The following is a 10,789-nucleotide window of genomic DNA, read 5'->3' as shown; positions in this document are numbered from 1 at the left end:
TTAAAACATTACTTTAGAAGACATTAATAATTAAAACATTGTTTGATCAAACAATGACACAACGTAAACCATGTCTAAAAGCCAAATCATACAACCAATCAATATATCAGAGTATAAATCCCAGAGAATCTCGTAAATGCGGAAACCAGAGAGTGTGTGTGTGACATGCTGCTACCGCGCCGACTCCTTTCCCCTAGCTGAGGAGGTACCTGAAACCAAAACTGAAAACTGTAAGCACAAAGCTTAGTGAGTTCCCCCACCGTACCACATACCATATAATCTCATAACATACATATATTGTCAGGCATGTCTGGGTGCCCGACCTACCCCTTCGGCCCTCTCGGCCGGACATTGCTCTGGGTGATGGCCTCCCCTTCGGTCCTCTGGACCGGATACTGCCTAGCATATCTGGGTGCTGGCCTCCCCTTCGGTCCTCTCAACCGGATACTGCCTAGCATATCTGGGTGTTGGCCTCCCCTTCGGTCCTCTCGACCGGATACTGTCTAGCATATCTGGGTGCTGGCCTCCCCTTCGGTCCTACTGACCGGATACCTCGGGGACTATCTCCCCCTACTGTCACTATCACATAGCATCATATCATACTAGCACATAACATAACACAGATAGTAGTAATTCCTAGATGAATATCACAGAGACAAACATCTACATATAACTCCTACTGGTGGGCCGGCATTGTGGCCGTAGACCCACCGCTACTGGAAGGTAACTCACCTCAAAGTAGTTGCTGATCTGATCGGGAACTGACTGTCTACTGCTGCTTCGGAAATCCTCCTGGTGCAATTCCCACAACATACTCAATCAAACACTGCTAACTGTCCTTTGGGTAAAATGACCATTTTACCCCTAATCATGTCATCAAACAAAGTCAGAGTCAACTTTCAGTTGACCCGACTCGTCGAGTTGGCTTTCCAACTCGCCGAGTCCCTACCCAAACGATTGCCCTGAATCCCGTTCCTACTCGTCGAGTTAGGCGACGACTCGACGAGTTCACCTTCTAAACTGATATTCAAGTCCTTCATCCTACTCGCCGAGTTGTATGAACAACTCGTCGAGTTCATCTTCATCCGATGAACACTTATGCTAAGACTTGCCGAGTTGTATGAACAACTCGCCGAGTCCATCTTCATCCGAAGAACACTTATGCTACGAATCGCCGAGTTGTATGAACAACTCGCCGAGTCTGTTCTTGATCTAAGGAGATTGCCTTGAACTCGCCGAGTCAGGGCATTGACTCGCCGAGCACCTCCATAGATGAGTTCAGCTTCCGACTCACTGAGTCACACCCCGTGACTCACTGCTCACTCGACACTACGAAAAGGGGACAAACTCGGAGACTCGCGAACAGACTCGCCGAGTCGTTGCCATGCACCCACTAAATACACAGATTTGCTCGATTCCAGTCCATGCCATTCACAGATCTGGACTTCTAGGACATGAATCACACGTAAAGTTTCCAACTTTACGTGTAGATATTCACCAATATGGATTTTAGGTCTCAAAATGCCTCAAAAGGGTAGATCTAGGGTGGACAAGCAGCATGGGACCATAAAGCTAACAGATATGAGCTCCTGGAGCTCAATCTTGCCTAGATCTAGAGGCCAATCAACTTATTACAAACCCTCAAGCATGCACAATCTTGGAAATGACTCAAAAAGGACTTTAATGGAGCTATGAGGGACAATAAGCTTAAAAACAGAGGGGAAACGAGCTATACCTTAGAGGAAACGTTGGAATGACACAGAGATGCTTGGCCTCCTTCTCCTCTTCTTGATTCCCTCTTCTTTTTCCTCAAAAAACTTCAAGAACACCACAAAAACACTTCAAACTTCACAAGGAAGCAAGGCTAGAGAGAGATACAGGGCTCTGAGGGTGAATGGGGGCGAGGTTGGGGCGGATATGTTGTTTAAATAGGGTGCAAACCCCTGAAACTTAGGGTTTCATCCAACAGCTGTGACTCGCCGAGTCCAGGATATGGACTCGCCGATTCGACAACTTAAACGTGTCCCGGGTCCCGCATCTACTCGGCGAGTCGGACCTGTGACTCGCCGAGTCCAAGGCTAAAAGAAGAGAAATACTCAAATAAGATTTACGTACCAGGAACCAGGTGCTACACCTGAACTCTCGAAATGTCAAGGTACGCGCTCCCATCAATGCCATCATCTCAGTACGAAAGGCTCCCAGTCTTTCATTTAAAATCTCCAATATACCCTCCTTGACCGTGCCAAAGATCACAGGAGTCTGATCTAGAATACTGCGCGTAACCTCTGCTGATATCAACTCCCTCATTCGCTCCTCGAGCTGCTCGGCTCCTGAACCCGAGCCTGATCCCTCTCCGGCGCCTGATCCGCCCGCTGGTCTCTCTCATAATGTCACCATACTGAAAATATAATACATCCTCTGTCAGAATACTCATCACTACTGCGAGACCAAACACACTCCCTACTAGGTCCTTGGTCTTGTCTTGGCCTTTCCCGAATCGAGTACGGATCCTCTACTTTCAGTAGTACAGGCCCATACTACCTTCCACATCTATCCGTACTTTCCTCAGGAATTGCTTTGACTCCACTAGGTCCCTTAACCACTACTACTGCTCCCAGCACTATCTCATCCTAGGCTTACCCTAGGAAAACTTTTGACTCAACTCAAACCAGTCCTCAACTGCTGATGGTCTCCTTGTGATGCCAATTAGCCATCACCTGGATACCATCACATGTGACGAGGCTCAGATAATCCTTCAAGTAAAAGACTCGTCCCTACAACGGTTGGAATCAAACAAGAGCTGCGTAATAGGACCAAATCCAGCACTCTGAGATTATCCAACCTTGATCACATGTGACGTGCTGTATCCACCTAATGGCTAACTCCCATCACTCAGTATCCCACAATGCACAAAGCAAGCAACATTCAGACAAAGGAAAATCTAACCATAATATACTCAAGCAATCACATCCACGCAGCAAGAACCTGAACTAGCATGCAACACAACTCATAGACTCAGGCATAACCTAAACAAGCTATCATACTACTGTCTAATCAGCACTATCATGCAGGTCGAAAGCACATATAACAGGCACATAAGGCATCATCCCTAGATCCTTAGCCCTATTCTAGCATGTTGTTCTACTAACTGATAATCAAATCATAAACTTGTATGGGTATTTTGGGGTACTTACTTGAGCTCGGTTGATTGCATGCACCACACCCTTTTTCTCTTTTCAAAGTTCTTTTCTTTCTGAATTATTTTTGCCTTTCTAAAGCTGTTTCCTTTCCCAAAACTCTCTTTTTACAAAACTGTCTTTTCATTTTGAAAACTTCTATACCAATTCCTCAGTTTGAGTTCAGACACACCCGAGAGCATGTCCGAATGCCTCAAACCAAGGCTCTGATACCAACTTGTAACGTCCCAAAATTTAAGACTATTTTTTTTTAATAAAACATTACTTAAAGCAAATTCATCATTTCAAAACATAAGCAGAGTATTAGTTTCCAAAATACATGTTCGTTATCAGAGTAAACATTCCCAGGCTATCTAATCTATGGTGTGTGTCATGCGATCACCCCGAGCTCTTCCCTCCGCTACCGGAAGTACCTGAAACCAAAACTGAAATCCATAAGCACGAAGCTTAGTGAGTTTCCCACCCTACCACATACCATGCATAACCACATACTGCACATACTGGGCCACGCCCGCTATCCTGGGCCTCGCCCGCTACAACGGCCCCGCCGCTCCAGGCCCCGCCTGGCTTCGAGCCCCGCTCGGATACAAATATGTTTCACTTAGGCCTCGCCTTTCACAGGGCCTCGCCCACTAACATATAATAGCACATAAACATATCACATCACATCACATAAGCTAAACACATACTAACGGATCTCTTCCTAAGGCTTCGCCTATCTATGGGCCCCGCCCTTGTCCTGCTGCTGATGAGTCATGGAACCCCGTCCATACTCCTACTGATAGTGAGGTACAGGCCCAACCCACCCTCACTCCTTCCCTAACTTGGGCCTCGCCCCTGATCTGCTGCTACTGAGATGTGGAACACCATCCACACTCTGCTATTGGTGAGATACGGGACCTCGCCCACACTCAACTCCCTACCAGGCACATACAAGTATCACACAGACAACAAGTATAAACTATCACATAAACCATTCCTTGGGCACCCGCCCTCTGTCATTGGACCTCGTCCCAAATATCATACTAGCATACTGTGCCTAGGGCTAACCCCCGGGTCTTCTACTCATAACTACATGGGCCGGCATTGTGGCCGTAGACCCATTCATACAAAGGGAAACTCACCTGCACTGGTTGAACTGGCTGATGAACCCACTAGCTGCTGCCCGGCACTCTCTGAACTCCTGCTCCACTCGCTCCCCAAGCTACCAATATCAACGCAACACTGAGTCTAACTGACCCCCGAAAGACAACCAAGTCAACTCTAGTCAAAAGTCAAAATCCTGATCAAAGTCAACCTTCCAGGTCAACCCTACTCGCCGAGTCACCCTATTGACTCGCCGAGTTCATATGTTCAGAGTCCTTCTATTCGCGACTCGACTCGCCGATTCAGTCCATGACTCGCTGAGTTTACCGATTTCCGAGTCCTGACCTGTCCAACTCACCGAGTCTCCATTCGACTCACTGATTCGAGTCTCAACTCGAAGGGTTTGGGGTTTCGCGACCTGACTCGCCGAGTCCAAGAACAGACTCGCCGAGTGCAAGACAACCTTCAACAGACCCATCGAGTTGTTCATCCAACTCGCCGAGTTCCTACCCAACTTCATCTGACTCGACGAGCTGTTCATCCCACTCGTCGAGTTCCTCCTCATCTTCATGCTACTCGCCGAGTCCACTCAAAGGACTCGCCGAGTCCATTCAGATCTCTATACATGCAGAGTACTTTTGAGTCATGCATGGACTCCAAACTGTAGATCTACCCTTCCAAAGCCCAATCCTTACGTAAAGTTGCAAACTTTACGTGTAGAGAAGGAGATATAGGCAAAATATACCATAAACTAGGGTTTAAGTCAAGGAGGCTCCATAATCAACTCAAGAGCTGAAACTTTATGCTTCCCAAGACCAAAATTTGCTTAGATTTGAAGTAGCAACTCCAGATCTGGCTTCTAACTCAAATGGACAACTAATCATGGCTTAAAAAGCCCTAAATATCACAACCATAGAAGATCTAAAGGAAGGAAACGACTGAATACCTCAGAAAGGCTCCACAAACTCCAGATCTGAAGCCAATCCTTGAAGCTTCACTGATTCCCCTCTTTCTTCTTCCTTCAAATCACCCAAAAAATGGCTTGGAAGCTTGAATGCACAACAATGGATGCTTAGGGTTCGTTTTCTGTATGAGTGAGGCTCTAAGGAACCCTAATGGAGAGGATAAGGAGCTTAAATAGCGCCCAAAGTCCCGGATTTAGGGTTTTCCTCGAACAGACCTGACTCGCCGAGTCTCCTTGGCCGACTCGCCGAGTCGGTCACTTACTCCTCGACCCGGGTCCCGCTTGGACTCGCCGAGTTCCTCCTTGGACTCGCCGAGTCCCCCCTTAAAGTTAGGGTTTTCTTTCCTTTCTTGGCCTTCAAAACTTTGGGTGTTACAACTCTCCCCCACTTAAACTAAACTTCGTCCTCGAAGTTTGCTATGGCCCACCGCCTGCGATCTGCTTTCAAAACCCACCAATTATCCCAACACCAACTGCCTACCTTTGCTGGTCTTCCACCCGGTCATTCTGACTAACATAATCCTTGCGGATAAAAAACCTCGAGTCAAACCTGACCCTGAACAATTTAGAAACACAACTTACTCAACCAACAATCCTTCTGATACTCTCCGAGTACTGCACTTGAACTCATAGGGGTTGACCCCTTATTTCCTTATGCGATTCCCTTGCCTTCCTAAGGCGATGCTCCATAACCAACTATTTTCTCTGTCACCGTGAAGATCCTATCTTCACCAATCCATCATTCTCGTTACTTCCATTACGGTTCATCACCGCCAGTAACCACTGACACCCTTCTCTGTCAAAACTTGGTGTTGAGCACCCCTCGATTCAACTAACTGGATTCCACCATACCCTGCTTACCCGCAGTACTACGGACTGAAAATTCTGCTATTCCTTAGCCGCCTTCCGGATGAACTGAGACCACTCTGGTCCCTACCAACCTATCAATGTCTGGATTACCGGCTCCCACCGGTAGCTAGTCCCAACACCACCACTAGTCACTCCCAGCGAATTCCGAAGAAACTTCGACCACCTATAACTGCTCAATCTATTATGCCATTCAGGCACTACAAACCTGGGATCCCCGATCCCCTAATCTTGACACTAAGGTCCCTACCAGGTCCCACCTGCACTGCTACAACTCACGGGCCTCGCCCACGGGTCCCACCCGCCTCTATCCTTCTAGTCCCACTAGTCTAATCACTCTCGCTCGGGCCTCGCCCACGGGTCTCACCCCACCATACTACTGAGCAACCCTGCTCTCAGGTCTCATCTACACTGCTAATCTCATACGGGCCTCGCCCACGGGTCTCACCCAACTATATCCTGGAGCGGCCTCTCCCAAGGTCTCACCTCTCTAGGGCTATACAGGCAAACTCCCTATCATTCTCATCCACTACCCATTCCTGATCCCTATCTGATCACTAGGAGATAAGGGCCTCACCCCAACTCTGCTAACAAAGCTACTAAGGAATGCTACGGCTTACCCGTAGTCTTACATCACCATCCATTGCTGACTGCTAGTGAATGTTACGACTGCCCCATAGTCTTACAACACTTCCACCACTGACTGCTAGTACGAAGGCACCCGTGTGCCATTAGCTCTCAAGATCCTCATTTCGACTCCCTGGAGTCCTACGGGCGATCCGCAACCTAAATTCCCAACCACGTACTAACCATTACCATCACACGCACTAGCTGATGGGGAGTTTCTCAAACTCCTAACCCTGAAACCCTCAATCCATCAATTCCTGAACTACTTCTTTTCCTTCTCGGAGGTCGGACACTCATTCTGGATCTGCGTGCTCCTACCTTTGCACACTCGGAGGATTCTCCCCCACTTCAATCCTGCTTAACCCTTGTTGCTCAATACTCAAAAGAAATCCTTGCTACCATTCCATAATCAATCTGCTGAGGAACCCAAGCTTACCATAGCTAGGGATCTAACCAATCCATCTCTAACACTATACAACTCCGATCTAACGAGACATACCAAGTCCTTCCCAAGCATGCTACAGTTACTGCATCCTATGTAACCTTCCCCAATAGGGCACATCCCCTAACTACCATTTGGATATCCAAGGTATGCATATGGCATATAACTCGATCACAATCAACCGCTCAAAAATAAAATACTCATTTCGATAATGATGCAGAACCATAACAATATAATCATGCACAAATAAAAGAACTGAAAACAGAAAGCGCATATCTGCAACATCCGGTGCCGATCGCGCCTCTAAGGTAGTCATCTGAAGAGCTCTGCCTCCTACCGCAGGCGCCTCTGCACGGCCCTGACGGTCGTCTGTGATCCTCAAAGTTGCAGGGGCAGGTGCCATCACCCGTCCTGCTGAAAACAAACTGGGGCATTGGGCCTTCTTGTGGCCCCGCTGGTTGCAGTGAAAACATAACAGGTCTGATCCCTGTGAGGTGGTAACAATACAATCCCTGCTGAAATGACCAGTCCGACCGCACTTGAAACAGCCAGACTCACCACCGCTACCACTCCTGCACGCGCCCCCGTGCACCCTGCCGCACTTCCCGCACTGGCTGCGGTCCTGATAATCCCTCGACCTCGAATCCGATCCCTTAGGCCTTTTGCCCGAACCTGCAGCTACCTGAACCTCATCCATCTTCCTCTTCCGGATCTGCTCCAAATCAATTTCCCTCTCTCTAGCCCGAGAAATCATATCTTCCAGCGTCTTACAGCTGGACCTGCTCACGAACTCCCTGATGTCATCCCTCAACATCTCATGGTATCGGGCCTTCTTCATCTCCTCATCCGCGACATACTGCGGTACAAGAAGAGCACATAAACATCTCATGGTATCGGGCCCACTAACATATAATAGCACATAAACATATCACATCACATCACATAAGCTAAACACATACTAACGGATCTCTTCCTAAGGCTTCGCCTATCTATGGGCCCCGCCCTTGTCCTGCTGCTGATGAGTCATGGAACCCTGTCCATACTCCTACTGATAGTGAGGTACAGGCCCAACCCACCCTCACTCCTTCCCTAACTTGGGCCTCGCCCCTGATCTGCTGCTACTGAGATGTGGAACACCATCCACACTCTGCTATTGGTGAGATACGGGACCTCGCCCACACTCAACTCCCTACCAGGCACATACAAGTATCACACAGACAACAAGTATAAACTATCACATAAACCATTCCTTGGGCACCCGCCCTCTGTCATTGGACCTCGTCCCAAATATCATACTAGCATACTGTGCCTAGGGCTAACCCCCGGGTCTTCTACTCATAACTACATGGGCCGGCATTGTGGCCGTAGACCCATTCATACAAAGGGAAACTCACCTGCACTGGCTGAACTGGCTGATGAACCCACTAGTTGCTGCCCGGCACTCTCTGAACTCCTGCTCCACTCGCTCCCCGAGCTACCAATATCAACGCAACACTGAGTCTAACTGACCTCCGAAAGACAACCAAGTCAACTCTAGTCAAAAGTCAAAATCCTGATCAAAGTCAACCTTCCAGGTCAACCCTACTCGCCGAGTCACCCTATTGACTCGCCGAGTTCATATGTTCAGAGTCCTTCTATTCGCGACTCGACTCGCCGATTCAGTCCATGACTCGCTGAGTTTACCGATTTCCGAGTCCTGACCTGTCCAACTCACCGAGTCTCCATTCGACTCACTGATTCGAGTCTCAACTCGAAGGGTTTGGGGTTTCGCGACCTGACTCGCCGAGTCCAAGAACAGACTCGCCGAGTGCAAGACAACCTTCAACAGACCCATCGAGTTGTTCATCCAACTCGCCGAGTTCCTACCCAACTTCATCTGACTCGACGAGCTGTTCATCCCACTCGTCGAGTTCCTCCTCATCTTCATGCTACTCGCCGAGTCCACTCAAAGGACTCGCCGAGTCCATTCAGATCTCTATACATGCAGAGGACTTTTGAGTCATGCATGGACTCCAAACTGTAGATCTACCCTTCCAAAGCCCAATCCTTACGTAAAGTTGCAAACTTTACGTGTAGAGAAGGAGATATAGGCAAAATATACCATAAACTAGGGTTTAAGTCAAGGAGGCTCCATAATCAACTCAAGAGCTGAAACTTTATGCTTCCCAAGACCAAAATTTGCTTAGATTTGAAGTAGCAACTCCAGATCTGGCTTCTAACTCAAATGGACAACTAATCATGGCTTAAAAAGCCCTAAATATCACAACCATAGAAGATCTAAAGGAAGGAAACGACTGAATACCTCAGAAAGGCTCCACAAACTCCAGATCTGAAGCCAATCCTTGAAGCTTTACTGATTCCCCTCTTTCTTCCTTCAAATCACCCAAAAAAAATGGCTTGGAAGCTTGAATGCACAACAATGGAGGCTTAAGGTTCGTTTTCTGTATGAGGGAGGCTCTAAGGAACCCTAATGGAGAGGATAAGGAGCTTAAATAGCGCCCAAAGTCCCGGATTTAGGGTTTTCCTCGAACAGACCTGACTCGCCGAGTCTCCTTGGCCGACTCGCCGAGTCGGTCACTTACTCCTCGACCCGGGTCCCGCTTGGACTCGCCGAGTTCCTCCTTGGACTCGCCGAGTCCCCTCTTAAAGTTAGGGTTTTCTTTCCTTTCTTGGCCTTCAAAACTTTGGGTGTTACATGTCACATGTCAACCTATTAATTCTCTATTTTAAATTTTAAATTTTAAATTTCTCACCTTAATTACATTAAATTAATATTGGATAATTGATTATTCATTTCAAATTTTACACTTTAATTACATTAAATTAATAACATTAGAATAACAATAAAATAATATATATATATATATATATATATATATATATAGAGAGAGAGAGAGAGAGAGTTAGGTTCATGTATAGACTCTATCTACTGTGTGAACGTATAACCAAATCTCGTCCATTGATTTTAGATATCTAGATAAGGAAATATGATAATTTGACTTTTTGTATCAATTAATGATATTTAATAACCTATAATTAAGAAAAAACCTAAATATAAATAACATATAGTCAATTTGCTTTATGTATGCCATATTTCGTTTTGATTGACATAATCGATGATCTCCATCAATTTAATTTTTGCTTTAATAATCTTCTTTCATACAAGAAGTTTATATCAATTATTTATTCTTTTAATAATAATCATATAATTTTTATGTTAATTGTTTTTATTCTTCTTTATCTCCCAATATAAATTAGTAGTGGAATTTTTTGTCATTAATTTATATATTTGAATTGATTTACGGAATCAGGTTAGTTTTTTTTATCTTATTCTTCAAGAATATTCGTTTATTATTGTCTTATTCTTCAAAAATGTTCTTTTATTATTTCAATAAAGTTGAATTACTCTTCAAGAATGTTTGTTATATACCTAGAATTAATGCTTTATTCTTTAATAATTTTAAACTCTTCTTCAAGAATTTCAATAGATAATGCAATTATAATCATCTAATTAATTTCCTATTCTATAAGAATGTCTTACCATAATTTCATTCTTAATCATTCTTATCACCAACCTAAGAATTGTTAATAGATAATATTCTTAAG

This window comes from Lactuca serriola, chromosome 7 (assembly GCF_051521515.1).
Source record: "Lactuca serriola cultivar US96UC23 chromosome 7, Lser_US96UC23_V15, whole genome shotgun sequence".
NCBI lineage: Eukaryota > Viridiplantae > Streptophyta > Magnoliopsida > Asterales > Asteraceae > Lactuca > Lactuca serriola.
The sequence above is the reverse complement of the archived record's forward strand: the minus strand, read 5'-3'. Positions refer to the sequence as shown.